General features: G+C 29.9%; 2 protein-coding genes across 6 annotated transcripts in view; one reads left to right on the forward strand and one right to left on the reverse strand.

Moving 5' to 3' along the window:
- LOC106458429 (methyl-CpG-binding protein 2-like) overlaps window positions 1-17733 on the reverse strand; it is a 34124-nt gene extending 16391 nt beyond the window's left edge. For 2 of the 3 annotated variants that reach the window (XM_013917941.2, XM_022384639.1), the window contains exon 1: window positions 17629-17733. The gene's annotated coding sequence lies outside the window, so the exon portion shown is untranslated. The remainder of the gene's footprint in view (window positions 1-17628) is intronic. The other variant, XM_013917939.2, reaches the window with a different exon arrangement.
- A 215-nt stretch (window positions 17734-17948) lies between these two features.
- The window catches only part of LOC106458426 (protein NEDD1-like), a 40735-nt gene continuing 39965 nt past the window's right edge, over window positions 17949-18718 (forward strand). Inside the window, exon 1 of one of the 3 annotated variants that reach the window (XM_022384641.1) lies at window positions 17949-18002. The gene's annotated coding sequence lies outside the window, so the exon portion shown is untranslated. Of the gene's footprint in view, window positions 18021-18718 lie in introns of all 3 variants that reach the window. The other 2 variants (XM_022384642.1, XM_022384640.1) reach the window with 2 other exon arrangements.

Raw genomic sequence — 18718 nt, forward strand, 5'->3', positions numbered from 1 at the left:
CACACACACACTCACATATTCTAATATATGTGCGTCAAGTTCTGAAACATCAAAATCTAAGAGCATGGCTTACAATATCAATTTGATGAAACTTTGTCACCCTTATGAAAGCTACTGTAAGATTTATGTGAACATCATTTTTTGCAGTGCTACTAAATACAACAGTCCATGAAATTTTTGCTATACTTTTAAATGCATCAAAAGAACAAAAAACATATTCAAAGAAGTATAAATGAATACAAAAAAAAAGTCTGAACAAAACTGAGCACTGAATTGTACTGAAATATCATAGAACTGTACTTATAATTATTGTAAACAAAACATTTCTTCAGAATTAGCAAGAAGACCAAAACAAGGAATTCTAAATGTGAAAAAATGACTGCAGTTTTAATGCAACTGTTTTTAGATCAACCCAGTAATTCCACATGGTATACAATCAATGAAACAACATAAATCAGTAGTCTGCACAACAAAATATAACAACACACGTTTCATAGGTACGGATACATGCACGTTTTCTTTCAGTAACTCCTTCCTTTACTCTAATGAACTGACTGCATGTACTAAAGTAGTACAGTGTTTTATGGAACAAACTCAGTAGTATTTATTGTCTGAAGATAATGATTCTATTTCTGAGAAAGCTGTAACTTTCAGTGAGGTAGGAATTTATACAATTGTAATATCTACAATTCAAATGTATACACTGTTACTAAGATTCACTTTTGCTAAAACTTAAGAATTTAATTTTAATTTTTATTCTTAATCTCTTTCTATATCTGTGTGAAATTATAATAAGACTATTAATTTTCAGTGAAACCATTCAAAGTTATTATCCAATGTTACAGTTTATTTTTAGAAGTCTATTTCTGGTATAAAGAAAATTTATAATTAATAATTCTTACGTACACAGATTAGAACTAAAAGTTAATCCAGTAATGAGCATAGCTAATTAAACATGCTGTTCGTATATTCTTACTTGTAAATTAATACTTACATCAAAACTCAAAATAAACTCAGTAGTAAATATACTTATCTAAATATAATGTTATTACAATTTTACTTATAAAGATAAGAATGCATAGTTTTGTCAGTTTGGACCCTCACTATTAATAATATTTTTACCCATAATCAGAGTAGTCTGACTGAAAAATTCTCTATGAAGGATGTAGAGAAGATTTAAGCTGAAAAAGTACTCTTCCAAAAGAAATTGGCAAATACTATAGTATAACAATTTGTATCATATGTGCGTAGTAGTAATACATAGTTACAACAGTGAAATAATTATCTATTTCATCCAATGACAAATAGACCAATCTGAACCTGTTTAAAATGTCACATTATGAAAAATGAAGTATTAATATAAAACAGAAAATTGTTCTGCAAAATTTATTTGTAGTGACATGTTTCGACGGTACTTCGTTGTCTAAACAAATACAGTTACTATGATAACTTTTTATTAATACCAACATATTCCCATAATGTAGTTTCAAAATAAATGATTTAATATGACAAACAGTCAGGAAATATACATAAATCAGCAAGTAGTAATATTATTAATTACACTTTTAATAACACTGTTCTTGTGATGTCAGTTTCTAGAAGAATGCTGTTCTTTATTTGTCTTCGTAGGCTAAACTACTAAAAAATGTTTAGAAGGAAATACTACCTGTTTTCTGAAGTACAATTAAAACACACCATTTGAATAGTTATGATATTCATACATAAATGCATAGTTAGATTTGTCTGTTTTGTTGATTTTGAAATATAGCTATTCAAGGGCTAGTTACGCCACACATTGCCAAGTTGTAGGCTACTCTAATCAAATAGTGGAATTTAACACACTCATGGCCCCAAAGTGCAGAACTATATTTTTTTTTTTGAGACAGTAATGCAGTGAAAACCACAGCATCTCCAATCCACAGTCCAGCACACTAACTGCTGGGCTCTACTTGGTCAGGAGGTGTAAAGAAACACCATTAGACTGCTAACTAACATACAGCTGTTGATTAAGAATTCATAGCTAATCTAGCTTATCAGGTAATTTGCTTTCTGTCTTACATGAATAAGTAAAGAGGCAAATTAGTTAGTTTCTAATTTGTACAGGTTATTACAAATTATTTTCATTTGAATCTAACAATTAAGCCTTTTGTTAACTGTGAAGTCTTATTTTGACATAGAATAAATAGCCAATTCTTCCAGTTTGACAGTGTATATATACACACACATAAGTTTGGTTTCATAAGTGCTGTGAGCTTCTGCATATATAATTGTTAATAATCTATCCTATAGTGGTAGAAGAGAAATTAGTGAGGTTTTTGTCATTTATCTTGTACTTCCATTTCACAATTGGTCCAGGAGAAAACTTCAAGAAAGAAAACTATAGTTATATACTGTGGGATATTGTATGGTTGCTCACTAGTCTGAATTTGGCTTTAATCAGAATAAGAAATTTCCAAGTATCAGGTTAGGTATTTTTTGAAACAAAAGTTTTATCAATTTGCTAAGCATTATTATGTCTTAATTGTTTTTAAGCAGTTTCAGGTAGTACATTTAGCATATCCAAAATCCTATGATTAACTTGAAATTCATTTGTATTTCAATTTTAAAGTTACTTAGAGTTTAGACAACAGCCTTTCAATCCATATAAGATATTTTCTAATTGTCTTGTGCCAATGTAAATAAAGAGTGTGTCTTTGAATAAAGACTGTGTCTTTATTATGTGAGACACTTGATACATGATTATTCTTTAAAACACAAAATACATGTTCTAATTAGACATTACAACGATTTACATTACATAAGCAAATAGAAATACTTTGTTCTGTGTTAGACTTTCTTCCAAAGTTTACTTTGACTTTTCTTATTGCCAAATCATCTGTTTGGCTTATTAGGTCTAGTGTTCTTTGGATTATGCTGTCTTATATCTAGTCATGCTTATTTTTAGTTAGTTTTATATGTGCATTATATGTTATCTACTTTTAACTATGGCAGAATAAAATGTTTTATATCTTATACCTATTTATATCATGATAATTTATTATATAAAATAAGATGTTATAAATAATGTAGTGTACAAATTTTGTTTTTGTGAACTAAAGACTTGCAAGAAAATATAGAAATTAAACAAATATATTATGAAATACACAGATTACTAAAAGCATTTCTTTATGAGATTATGATATTGAAACATTCTTGCAAGTTTAAGTTACTCAAGAGCAGCTCCAGCCAAGTAATGTAGTAACAACCACTGCTGATACACTTACATTACTTGAAATTTAATAAAATCAAGAAGAATAAAACTACATCATCTACATGTTGTCACAGGTACAGTATAGGTGGTGAAGGTAATAATAAACTACCAACAACAGGTTGCCATAAGTAACAAGCTTGAAGTCATTATGGCACAAAATCAATAATGTTAGCAGCATGTCAACCTTCGTATATATATACAATTAAAAGAACTATTCAGTGACAAACAGCAACATATATTAAAAAATGATCCTTAAAAAATTGAAAATTTGCAGATAGAAATGCATGAAGTAGCAATTCTTATTTCTTCAATATATTTAAAAAATAAATGCAACTGATAATAAAACTAATTATTAAAATATATATTGACCAATATATTGATAAACTTTCGAGTAATGTGGGTATTGGATGAAATAAAAATGTACATTTCAAAAGATTGGCTAAAAATGTAAGTATAAAACAGTCTTTCTTATCAGCTGAGTATTAGTTGCATTTGGAATAAGAAATTAGACACTTAAAACTTTCAATTTCATCCAGATTTTTTCCAAATATCTAAAAACCATTTTACACATAAAATTGCAAGCATAAATTATTAATGTTCTTGCTCTTTAATTCTAAAAAACCCAGGTGCATCAATTCAATACATATGTTGTATAGCTTGCTTTATTGCATTGCAAAACACTACTGGATGGAATAGTTTGAGCCTAGAAATTTACTTTCTATAGATTATGTCTCTTCTGCAAATATCTTATATTTATAGTGATAAGTTCTTCTTAAGATGCCATTAAAAATGCTTATCTTTACATTTTTGTAAAACTTTCCTGTAAAGTTATTTTATAAAATTGTAAATGTTAACTTAATTTTGAACTTAAAACCCCATGCACAGTTTTAATGTGTTTATGACCATTAAAAAATAATTTTTCACTGTATCAAAATTATAACCAAATTTTAAAATTGTTAATCATAAGGCTTCAGTTAATAAATGTAACAAGTTTTAAATTTATTTTACATTCATTTAAATATTTCATTTTGGTGATTTCTTTGTCCATTTAAAAGGTTGCTTGGGGCGATAAGGTCCAACTTCAGCATGGCTTAAAAAACAGCAGTCTTGTTGGCAAAATAAAACTTCACACAGTCAAGTGCAAAATTATCTAATTAAGCCTACCTTATCTTTTCATATTTTCATGTAATTTAATAATTTAAAGGAAGTATTAAAGTGATAAAGGAAGCATTTTGCAAGTTCTAAGGAAAAAAACAAACAGGACTGTAATTGTGGCAAAGCTGTTCATAAACACGTTTTCTATCAGAAATGTATCATTAAGCTTTTGTCACTTTTTCCTGACACCTAAATGAGTTTCTGTTGAACTATAAGCCACGTTGCCTTATACAATTGAAAAAAAAAAGCATAACATGTTTAGATTACTAGTTTGCCACTTCTCAAAAACTGAGGTATAACAATTACATCACACTAAGACAAATGAAAGTGAAAAACAGTTATTGGCTAAAAATCAATAAAAAATACTTGTACTGAAGTTATAAGGATCTAATAAGCACTATTTTGACTTTCCTTCTAGGGGCTATGACTTGAGTGTTGTTTCGTATTCAAAAAAATTCAGGAAATTCATAAACACTAATATTTTCATTTGGAGTGTGCTGAAATTAACCCAAAATCAAAATTTTTGATGTAAAAATTGTTAATGCATAAGAAATTTTTGTTATTACATAAATTTCAAGTCTGAAGATTTTTTAAATGTTTTGAAGAATGACTGAGTTAATTTTCTATATATATATATTTTCAATTCAATGGTGCATTTTTGCCAAAAGGGTATGATGCATCCATTCAAGCACAATAGAGCTAAAATAGATTGGAAAAATGTTTGGAGAAGTGTTGTATGATAAAATTAAACAGAGGTAGATGGCAGAGAAAAACTATTTCAAACATACTATATGTTACAAAATTCACACACAAAATTGCACTGAAATAAAAGTACATCATATCATTTCCTAATAAGATTACATAAAAAGGAAAAAAAAAAGAAAGAGCAAAGTACCAGAAGGTTATTGGGAGTACATTTTCTATTACCACCCTACTCCAAACAACACATACAAAGAAACTTATTTTCCTCTCTTCTACCCTGATCTTTGAAATATTCATCCAATCTCCTTATATAAAGCAGCTTCTACCACACCTAAAAACAAACTAACCCTTAGGTGAATTATCCTATTAGAAAAGTAACACTGTCTTAACTGGAGTTGTGTTTAAGTTTTACATATGTTACATTTATTTCCTCTCATCTTATTGCATACAATATTAATTTTTTTATGAAATCTCATCTAGATTTATGAATTCCAAACTTATAACAACTTTAAAAACTGCAACTAGGTCTCTTTTAGCCTAAGACCTTTACCTTTGCAGTGAAAACATGTCAAGAGATTCAAACCTCTTCCCATATAATGTCCTTTCTAAATCTGGAATCATCCTGATTACTGTTCTATGAACCCTTTCTCAAAACTGAATACATTTAATATGCCTCTCACACATCAAAAAATCACACACACGTTAAAAGTATTCTTACAACTTCAGGTATCTATTCAAAAAAGTTTAATATACAAATAAAATAAAACCCTCTATGTCATATTCAAAAATTTAAAAGAAAATACCATAATAACATACACCACAACACTATGCATCTGGTTTTCCAAAATTCAAGCCTATTACACCTATGTTTCAAGTCTGATTTCTAACCTTTTCATTTCACCACTTTGAAATGCCACCTACAAGACTGTAAAAACACCTACCAATTTTGGACACTTGAATAATGACAGTTGTACTAGTTCTGTGTAACCTAAAAACCAAGTTCAAACTTGAAAATCACTCTTTATAACTTAAATCTCTTCCTTCAAGAATAATCTTATATTTATTCCATTCACTGATATTTCTTCCTGTTAGAACATTCAAGATAAAGAAATGACCAAACAATTTGGTGAAATCACTAACTTTCCATGCAAAATACAAAGGGGAACCTAACAATAATTACCAAGATTAACTGCAATATTGATGGTAATTTCTTTTGTATTTTTCTGTGACTTTTATGTTATTATGAATCTATCATAGAAACACAACCAATTTAGTTCATAAATAGTTTTAACAAAATGTGGCTAAAAAAGCTTAAACTACAAATAATCTTAGTGGCCCATTTAAAAGCTTAGAAGTTACATCACTGGAGATAGAAAAAACAAAGTATTTAGGTTGAAGTTCATGAAAGGCAAAAAAAATGATGGAATATTTTTGACTGTATAATTAGGTTTATAATGCTGAGAAGAATATGTGCAGACAGGTATTGTACTTCCAATAGAAAAGGTTTATTATTATGGGAAACTTTAATTATAGGGATATTAAATGAATTAGCTAGTTGTCTTTATATGAAGGTTGTTTTCTCATTGAATATGTGTAAGATCATATTTTAGATCATAAAACTTATATATTGTTGGATATACATAGTATAATATTTATGGTTACAATGTTTCACCAGGTTAACTTGGTACAACATTGTAACCATAAATATTATACTTTGCATATCCAACAATAAACAAGTTTTACATAATAGGGTACTTCCTTTAATTATTCATATGTTAGACCTACTCTTAGAACTAAGAAAGATTTAGTTATGCACATGTGAGCAATCACAATTTATTACATTTAATGTTTTTATTGAAATAAGTTGAAGAATTAGTAAATATTATTTTTTATTTTAGAAAAGCTAAGTTACAGAAAATTCAAGATATTTTAAGTGGCATATATAAATTGGAAAAATGTTAAGTGTGGTATGTTTTTGGGAGCTCAATCACACTAGTTGAAAGTGAATGCATTCCCATGCAGTCTTTTTCTAAATGGATGTATGGAAAATTTATATTCCTATCTTGCAAGAACATGAAATACACATGTAAAACTGTTTTGGTTTGTTTTGTTTTGAATTTCGTGCAAAGCTACACAAGGGCTATCTGCACCAGCCATTCCTAATTTAGCAGTGAAAGACTAGAGGGAAGGTAGCCAGTCATCACCACCCACTGACAACTCTTGGGCTACCCTTTTACCAATTAATAGTGGGATTGACTGTCATATTATAATGCCCCCAGAGTTGAAAGGGCAAGCATGTTTGGTGTGACAGGGATTTGAACCCATGACCTCCAGATTGTAAGTCAAGCACCCTAACCACCTGACCATGCTGGGCTCATGTAAAACTGAAAATGCTCAGTTTATAAAATTTAAAAAATGCTTAATGAAAACACTAGGATATTTTAAAAGACTAAGATGGCCTCAAACAGTTGACTATTCTTCTTTATGCTAACTTTCATAATGGCTGAAGACAATTCTTAATACTAGAGCTAGATGATTAGTGATATTTGCTAATTGATTATGCTTAATTAATCTATTAGTACATACCCCTACACCTCCACCCCTATAAAGTTAATAATGTTTTAAAAAAATATCACAATTGCAATTAGAAACAATTAAGCCAGTTTATTTATGTACACTGTTTGAATAAGATAAACATAAAAATAATATTCAATAAAAATTTGAGTCATCATAATATTTTGCAGTCACTTACCAAACTCACTAGAGATTAAACTTAACTACATTTATCTTATTTCATGATAATTTTATTTAGTGAACATAACCTTATGTTTACAAACATTGCAACTCAATGAAACCATAGTAAATATCATTAAAAAGATACTGTAATTTTAAATAAGAAAAAAAAAAGCAACAAGATATCTTTATTAAAAACCCCTAAGCAATTTTCAGCTGTGTGACTTTTTTTGTTTCATATTGTATATTCATTCCTGTGTCTAAATAAACAACTTGTACCCAATGATGATAACATTTTCTTCAAACATTGCACCTTTGTTACCATGTTAAACATGTAATAACTTTCTTTTTTTGTTACCCATTCAACCCATCTCTAAGTTGTACAAGCTTATCTTATCTGATATTTTCTCATGGAAGAAAATATCTGTAGTTTTCAAACAGATATAATTTAACACACAAATACTTTAATAGCTCACAAAGAAAGGAACCTTTATATAAACCATAAAAAATCTATATATTTACTTTATTATTATGTGAAGGTCAAATTCTTGTTCCATCCAATCATATTTAAACTTTCTTTATGGCCATTTTGAAAGCTGTATTTCATTTGTAAATGATCAAACCTCTTGATGTGACCCCATAACAAGGTTTCAACCAAGGCATGTACAAAAACTATGGGAAATGCTTGAGAATTAAGAATATTAATGAATAATATATTCTAAAGGAGTGATAGATGCTGTAGTATTGGAAGAAAAATTCTAAAATAAAAAAATAATCAGTGAGTTGTTTTGCAGTTGTACAGAAATAAAAATATGAACAAAATATTAATTCTAAAATACTTGAAGTTAATGTTGTTGAAATGTAGTTAGATTAACATATAAATTTGACTTTAGTATTCTTGTCTCAAAAATTTCTTATCTGCCTTCAAACTTCAGGCAGAATAATTTAAGATTACTTTACTTTTTTAATTCCTAAGCTTTATACATCAAAATATATCATACATGCAACATAAATGCATTGTTTAACATTTAGAAACAATAAAGGATTTATTCACTTATCAGTCACTTTGCAACAAAACTGTGTACAAATTTCTGTACTTGTTATTCCAGACAATTCAGTATTGTCCATGTTTATAAACTTTTTGGAACAACAATTGTTATGGTGTGTATGCCTTTTACTCTTAAGCTTCTTGAAAATCCCTAAGGGACTAGATTAAAAATGTAATAGACCTAATGCTAATGTCTTATAACAAGTATAAATGGATGATGTTATACAATAGTGACAAAACCCACAAAATCCCAAAAACATTTTTTAAAAATATTTCTAGGTTAACAAATGTTAGTATTTCTTGTTAGTAATTACCTAAACCCAATCCTTTGTATTGCTGCTATAAATAAGAAAATTCCAACACACAACCGTGTTATCAAGGATATCAGTTATGACCGATGTCGTTTATATCATTTTAGCAGAACAAGTTTGAAAATGACAAAGATAAGTTAACATGTGTATGAAGATAATTATACACTTTTCTCATTTCAGTGCCACCTCATTTTGTCATCTTTTTGGTGCAAAAGATTGCCAAAGTGTTTTTAACACCTTTTTATATTTAATGTTGCACATAACACTTTTTCGCATTTGAAAAATTACACTTTGGAATATCCTTAACCCTAAAATGATGTACCATTGATTTGGGTTTACAAAACTAAGTGTGAACTAAGTCACCTAACTGGTGACTGAAAGCAAATCCCATAACAGTACTTATTTCAGAGTAGGGTCATGAAAAAGTGCAAAATACATTGTAGTTTTGCCTTCTGACGAGTGAAGAGCACTTCACAATGCAAAGTTTTAACATTAGTTGCCACACATAATGATCATTTGCTGTATTGGATTTTGTTGGACCCGGGAGGGTCAGGTACATCTTCGACCTCTTCCTCCCCCCTAACATTAGATTTGTGCACATTTATTTTTATTGCTGTTTCAGATATAATGTTTAATTTGTTTCCCTTATAAGGTAAGATAAAGAGTACAAATACAAAATTAATGTCACTGCACTTGTGTAGCAACCAAGAGTGTTTTTACTCAACTCACAAGTATAAAGGTCACTGTATTCGTGTAGTAACCAAGATGTAGTGCATGTAAAATTGAGTTACTGCTGTTAATTGGATAGTTGCCAATTGCCCCACACCAGTTAGAGTATTGGTAATTACAAACTACACTGAATATAAGTTGGTGGTACAGGCACAATGACAGATTATACGTTCATTCTATAATGGTTCACGTCTCTTGTGTTCACGTGGAAATACTAAACAAAGATATTGCCTATGTTGATGACATCATTGAGGTTTTAGAAGAGGGTGTTAGGTCAGAGAGGACTGAGAATACTGGTTAGAGCTGCTCTTTTTTGACTATTAGTCAAACCTATATATAAGAGTGTATGGTCATTTTATTTAATATGTGCTTATTGCAAGTATTTTCACCCAATAGGGTGCAGTAGGCATTTTCAGATGGTGCTGAGAAGCCACTAAATGAAAGTCATCCAAAGAGGGGTAGAAAACAAAAACATCAAGAATATTGGTCTGAGAGAAGGAAAAAAGCTAATAAAATGAATTACATAGAAGAATAAATGGAGATAAAACAGTGAAAATAATTTAATGTCAACTTCCAATGTGCATGCAAACTAAAATGTACTGAAAGGGTCCCTGCAGAGGATTGCCAAAAGATATTCAGCATGTTTTGGGAAACAGGAAGTTCTGAAGGATGTACTGGATTCATTATTGCAGCTGTAAAGGAGGTAAATAAAAAGTGGAAGTATGGTCATTCAGATAGATGAAGCTGTATCCATGAAAACACTGTGAATGAAGAGAAGGTTTGAAAAAACATTTCTCAAAACACTTGCAATAAGCAGCAGAGTTATTCATGCAGCTTTTAAGAAGTTTCATGTTGGGTTCTTGATTGACAAACAGATAGCACCAGCAATGAAGAAGTTTAATCCTAAGCAGATGGAAGATGTTGTTGCTCATATAAATATCTTTCCACACTACAAGTCACATTATACCCACTTGGAAAACAACATTGAATACCTAAACCTGGACCTTAACCTTGGAAAAATGTATGATCTGTACAAACGCAATAGTGAAAATCCAGTATCACTAGCTTCTTATAAAAAAGGTGTTCTACAACTTTTTCAGTCTTCATTTCAAAAGGGTTAGTAAGGACACTTTCAAGTTGTGTGATTCTTTCAAAGTCAGTCTCGGGAATGCAACAACTGCAGAGAAAGCATGATGAATTTGTATGATATTCACCTTATTGCAGATTAACATGCAACAGCTATGATGAATAAAGATCTTGATAGCAACAAAAATACACATAAACTGGAAGTTCTCACATTTGATCTACAGAAAACCCACCCTTTGCTAAGACTGCAAAATAGCATTGTGTTCTACAAAAGATAACTTTGGCTGTATACTCTTGGCATTCATGATGAAAAAAGAATACTTCTATACATGGCTTTAAAACAAGGCAGGAAGCACAGCATAAGAAATTGGTTCTTATCTTTGGAAAAATAGTTCTCAAATTTCCTTGAGATTTAGAGGACCTAATACTCCTGCAGTGGCTAAAATAGAAATGTTACCTTGCAGCAGCATCATTTACTCCAGACCCAGGCCTCATTGAAGACCATTACATTATGCTTTAGAGTTGCAGAACACAGCTTGCTTCCTAATAATTTGAAATTTGGTGACATTGAATGTCTGCTAAAAAACAGCAATGTCCGTACACAGCAGAAGACTACCAAAATATGATGAAAGTATGCCACCAGATGAACCCCTTCACTGTTATTGAGATGAAGAAATCAGACTTTCTCACTGGAGAAAGCAATTGTCAACATAAAAGTAGACACAAAGGGTAAAAAGGTTAACTGACTGATGACATGTGAGATACAACTCAGGAAAGGTGGACCCAGTGTAATCTTCATGAAGATTCTTTAGTTAAAAAAAAAAAAAGTTACCCAGCAGCTCAATAATGCACATCGTACTAGGGTGTCTCAGGTGTCCTTTCACTAAAGCTTTGCCTAAAGTATCAGCAGGTAATGCGTCTCATCCCAGATGACTGCAAACCATTCTACCACTCCATCCTTCAAGATGAGAACATTGTTGATGACATGGATGGCTTTGATGGAGAGCTGGATTTTCTTATTGAGGATGACTAACCTTGGTCTATTTACCTTGAGTGCTACAAGTATAAGCACTAATGATTAGAATGAAAATAGTTGTTTTGGAAGTTGTCTTTTTTGAATAAATCTGTAAAAATGTGTTAAAAATTCAAGTTGTATATTATTGTGTTTCTTGACATCTTTCAAAAAGTATTTTTTTTTACTTGATTGGGAAATCTGGATTAGTCAAAAATGATCTAGGCCACTAATAGTCATTTTTTGAATCATAATGAATGGTTTATTGTTTTGTCCTAACACATAATAATGATCTCCATTGATTAAAATTAGAATGAACATCTGGTATTCAATGCTGATTTTTTGTAGGAAAGTAAAACATTTTGGTTATCTACTCAAAACTGTGAATTGTGGGTAAGATCACTTTTCACAACACTTCCAATTGTAATAATTCTTTTGCCAGCTTGTAAAAGGCATACACACAATAACTATTGTTGTTCTATCAAATGGCTTATATAAATAGTGTTCTGACCACTACTGTTTTTGTTGTATCCCAGTCAGGCTGAAAAGCTCTGGATTGAGCACAATGCATCATAGGCAATGGATATAACAAATATACTGTGGTTGGAATACTATTATTATCCACTTTTAATTCTTGGAAATCCCTAAGAGACTAGATAAAGAAGGTTTTGTTTTAATGTAATAGGCCTAATACTAATTTCTTATGACAATTATAAATTTTTATAAGCTAGTTTATGACAATGTTGGGGCCTTAAGTAGTGTTTTATCTCTGAATACACAGGTACTCAACAATGTATTACCAAACATGGGAAATGAATAATCATAACATATAAACTTATAAGGCAAATAAGTACTTAGCCAAAGTAAAAATCTGGTATGTTTGAAATGTTTCAAGAAGCCTAAATTTAAAGTCAAACAACAAATAATTAGGTAACATCATTTATTTTATAAAACAAAACTTTTGGTAGTTGTAACTTTATCTTACAAAGTTTGAAAACAATTATGGAATGATCAAGAATAAAACTAGAAAGTCTATTCAGATAATATAGTATTACTGCATTAACAAGTATCAACAGCATTTAACTTCTTCACAATAGTTATAGTAATGTTCTATAGTTCAATGTTGGCATGCTACCAATTAACTTTTTAAAAGTTAGCTGTGTAACAATGTAACCGAATTTTCAGAATTTTTTACATTAAAGAAGACTTCCACTATATTAATATAGTATTTTGGATTAATCCAATTTGTTCCATAGTTCTAAAGTAAAATCTAAGTACGTAAACGTTAAAATCATATCAATATCATTTGTAAATTAGTGGTTTAGTCAGGTTATAAATATAGTAAGCTTATTTTTGGTAGTGTGGTTGATATGGAAATAAAAACAGTTAAAAACAAACATTTCAAAACCTAAAATTAAAAAGTTACAAATATTTAGTCATATTTAGAAAAACAATTTAAAAAGTCATTACCTATACAGTCATACCGCTTGCACTTTCATTTATTTCAAAGAGACAAAAATCTTTCTCACAAGAATTCTAAATTCTGAACAATGAAAAATAAATTCTGTAAACAATTATGACACTAAAAATTTCTTACCACCAACAATAAAATTGTTTCATAGAGACCTAACAAATTCTTTTATTTGTCATACACTCTGATGTAGACTTCAGTTTTTTCTATTTAAGGCTCATCAGCACAACTTAATTCACCAAACCTGAGATATACAGTAAGGCTTCTTATAATAGTGATGTGTATATACTATTTAGGGTGTTTTTAAGCCCTTTTTACAAAAAAAAACATAAATGATTCTGAAACAAGCCTGAATCATAAGAGCTGCAAGTGTCTTAAACAAAGTTAACTTTGATGAAAACAACTCTATAATATCTAGACACATTGCTTGTGGCTGGAAAGACTAGGCATTAAAATTTTATATGATAATATTTAACTTTCATATCATTGTATTAGTTTAGAAATGACCAATTATTGGTTGAGACCTTAATTAATTTGCTGTAGACTCCAGTTGTGTTTACTTTGCAAAACCTCAAGAAAGATTTTATGGTAATTAATCAGCCAATTATATAAAATGCTGATATCTAATGTTCCATTTTTGATTATTACATGGTAGCGTAAGGATGTTTTAAGTTTCTTTATTAATTCTGAAAAAAAAAGAGGGGAGTTATTCCTCAAAAATATAGGGTGTTCAGAACTCCCAGACCCTCTCCTATAGATCTATGTTATACAAAATTAATACTTATTAATTTTTGAAAAAAATAAATAAAATGGGTGTGAGAGTGGAGGTGAACATTATTGGAACTCTCACCTAGATCTATGCCTGCTTATACAACATTAAAGAATACAGTTATGCAATTATAAACTAGAAACATAACACAATGTAAAAAAACAGTAAATTTATACTTTATTTAACACTTAATAGCTTGAGAGTTGACATTGGGTGGTGCCAGCCAATTTCCTTCCCTCTAGTTAGCAGTTCAAAACTTGTGACAGTAGCAGATAATCTTAGTAGCTGTTCAATAAGAAAGTCACGATGAGCAAGTTTAGTGGCAATGTGATACGAGCTTAAGATCCTCAAATTAAATGTTTAAAAGGTCAATGGCATGTTTCAAATATGCAATAAAACTAATGTTATATTTAATACCATGATCTATGTAAAGTAGTTAAACCTATAATAAATTTACCAAAAAAATAAATAAGTATAAACACTGAATACTGTTCAGTTTAACATGTTTTCAGTCTCTTCAGTGCAAAGATATGCAAATCTTCTGGAGTATTTTTTAATGAAGATTTCTACTAAAATGCAATTAAAAACTAATTAAGTATTGCTCTGTTTATTGCTACATGTCACGTATCTCTAACCCAATAACAATGTAATTTTGATAAGAAAACACGTACTTTAAGTTATATTTCAGAAGAATTCTTCATAAAAATAACTTAAAATGTGGTTTCATGAGGTGGTTATTAAAATTAGAATTGGTGGATAGATTTGCTTGCCTCACAAAAACAATTTTTTCTCGTAACATCTTACTGGTGCAAACAATTATGGGGGTAATTCTTTATTGGCTATTTACTAACATGATGTTATAACATCAGTCAAAGGTTAGTACATTTCATTCATGAAATGTCAGTGAAGACAACTATGAAGAATTTTTTAAAGAATGCAACATTTGCTAGTACATATTGATTTTGTTGCTTATGTAAAATGTGGTGATTTTCTGTATTCTGTGGTAAATATCTTGTCAAAATTCACTCATCAGTTTATCAGAAAATGTATGAAAGTCATTAAATGTGGTAGTTTTTATTGCCTGTTATTCTCCTTTCAAAGCAGTGAACTTATTGTTGCACATGTTCAATGACACACTGAAATATGTAAAAAGTATATCAATTGTGTTATGTGCTATAAAAATATTTTCCCCCAAAAAAATACTACTTCAATAAAATGCATGAACGAATCTAATAAAACTTACATTTATAATAAAAACTTGCAAGTTGATCCATAATTTATGCCCCCCAGTGACTCAGTGGTAAATGTGAGAGCTTATGATGCTAATGTTTTGATACCCGTGGTGGTCGCAACATAGATAGCCCATTGTGTAGCTTTGTTCTTTACAATAAACAAACAATTAATTTACTACACTATATATATATACAAAACAAGAATTACAAATTATGGACTATTTTGTGCTCCGCACTACCGACTATCTTGCAAACAGCATAAACTACTGCTACACTAGTCATTCTTGAGGTCAAACATCTGGGAACTTTGCTCTCCCACAATGCAAAGTCCACATAGCAACCAATGTAAAGGGGCAAAAAAATGGGATGACAAAGGGGAAATTTGTTCATTCTGTACACTTGCACGTGGCCTAGACTCGTATTTGTAACGACTATTTGTGTTTGTGATGAACTTTTGTTATTTCAAACCTGCAAGTATGGTGAAGGATTGTAGCATATTCAATTGCACCAATAACAAGTTGAAAAGGCTGGAACTTTCTTTCTATTTGATACCCAGTCTTCCAGCTCACCTTAATAGTAAGCATAAAGCAAACATTTGTGGGATTCTATTCCTAGCCTAGAATCGTCTTAAGACAATTTGTCGATAAGCATTTTAAAAACTAGTTCTACTTGGTAGTTTACTTTTTAGTGCATGTTTTCCCAAAAAAACAAGCTACTGAAAAGGAGGGAAGAGTGTTGTGGTTGAAATCTATCAACCATGGAAAGCTGTGGGTGCTAAAGTCTGACTATAACTACGCGTGTTCAGCTCATTTTATATCATGTAAATGTTGTCTTCCAATTTTTTTTAATCCAAGGTAATTTTACACATCTGGGTACCGCACACTGGGTTCATTCTGTTGGGTTGTTATTCTACGAGTCAGGGTGCTGGTAGAGACAAGAATCAAGCCCAGTTAATTGTAACTTTATCTTGCTAATGCCTTGGCTGACAACTTCTCCACATATTGATAAAACATTACAATTGATAATTTGACAACCAAACAATAATATATGAATGATAAATGAAGAATATACACAGCAGCTTCAGCAGTGATATATGTATATGGTAAATCTATATAAATTGCATACACACAGCTGTATTCGCTTCTCTATTGTTTGCCCATTTGTCAAGATGGCAATTGTGGTATTAGGCAAAATCATATGGCTGTGACATCACGCCAACCTCATGAATACATTTTAAACAAACTCCACAGGTCATATTGAATTTTCAATTAGATAATGACAAATTTGAGGAAATACAAGGAAACATAGATTTTTAATATTTAATAATAGTACTAATATGTGAAACAGTTTATATCTAATTTACTTCAATAATACATTATAATGCTGATTTATAATCTTAAAGTTTTTGTTTCGAGATAGTCTATGTAGTTGAGATTACACAAATGTATGAGACACTAGACATAAGGTTACACTTTACTTATAATATACATGCAAGAGGCACTTGAAATGATTTCCTTTTTTGTGTTTCAAATTAGAAACACACTATGTAATTTTATATTAAAATATGAGACTTCTAAACTCTTAACAAAAGGTTTAACATTAGGCTTCAGCTATACAGCTAGGGTACTTGAGTTTTGAAAATGAAATAGAATTGTCTATACTAATACTACCACTGAGTACCAGAAAAGTATAACTTGAGTACAAGGCCTATAAGTTACAACTTAAAAGTACAATCTTCGCGACTGTAGTCCTCGTTTAAAATAAATTTAACTTAAGTTGTATTATAAAAACAGTATACAAGACTAAAATCTTTTAAAAAAGAATCAAAGTAAGGCCAAGTAAGCATTCAAATCTTAAAATAGGTTCACTCAGAACAAAAATAGGATTTACTAATAGTAATATTAATTAATGGTACTATTACTATTAGTGAATTAGTCAATTACTGAATGGTGAATTGAATTACAAACTTGACAATGCAACTAATTTTCATTTTGTCTCATCTTTGTCGATAAGAATAAATATACTTTATCCCAATATACTACTTTTCAATTGCAGAAAAAACTGCTCGTTAAATAAATTTTATCTTTTACAAAAAGTTTTAGCTTTAAAACTAATTAATTGTATCTTTACCGTTAACCAATACTTTGTTAGTGCTAGTTCCCAGTGTACATTTACTCAAGCTTAGAGTTACACATAAACGATGAACTAAAGTACCAGTCGTTAGGCTAACCTTGGAAGCTCAACGATAACTCTTGATTCGTCTTGAACTTACGACGATGAAAGTATTCTATTGGTTGAAATATTTATAGTATATATAGACTAACATAGCTATAATAATTATTTGATTCATTTATGACTATTAAAAAAACTAAATTTTATTTTATTTTGTTAAACATTTATACTAATTAACTCTTTTTTATTATAAATTGTAATGAAAGCATGAATGAAAATCTTGATTAAAAAGTTAGATTCTTTCTAACTCTCGAGTGTAATGGCGGTTGCAGGTAAAGAATTTGAATGTTGTAAGCTTGCTAAATATTTTTACATTCTAAATTTCACAATAAAGTAATTAGAATGGTGTAGAAAAATTAGATAGGTTATTTGTTTGAAAGATAAGCTTGCCTTATCTGTTTTTAAACTTACAATATTTTGTAAGTGAGCGTAGATAATTGAGAACCATTTAAAATAAACGATGAATTACTAAAACTAAAAGTTGTTACACTTAAAAGTTACAAGTTACAGTTACTAAGTAAGTGACAAGTTCTTCAATATTTTAAATAATTCTTTATTGACATTAGTGATAGTTATTGCATAAGTAATGTATATTTTTTCATTGATTCCATATTGTATTTATACGTTGAAATATTAAGTTTTGTTCTATAAATAATACTATATCGTAATACTAGTTAAGTTATGCAACAGAACTGTTGGTATACGTATACGGTATAGACTTATGTCAATAGAGTCAGATCTAACTCAAATACTTAGTGTTTATGCTTCTATTGCTAGTTGTTCCTTGATTAAGAACATAAGAAAAAACAAGGTCACAGAAGGTTGTATAACCAATCGAGATCACCCTTTATTAATATTAGGGTTATCAAATTTCCAGTGTGAAAAACTAATAATTTTTTACCCCATTACTGGCATTAGGAGTGAAACTGTAACAGTCCAAAAACAGTTTAAATTACAATAACACACATTTTTATATTTTCTAAATAAT

The sequence above is a fragment of the Limulus polyphemus genome, unplaced genomic scaffold (genome assembly GCF_000517525.1).
Source record: "Limulus polyphemus unplaced genomic scaffold, Limulus_polyphemus-2.1.2 Scaffold462, whole genome shotgun sequence".
Lineage (NCBI taxonomy): Eukaryota > Metazoa > Arthropoda > Merostomata > Xiphosura > Limulidae > Limulus > Limulus polyphemus.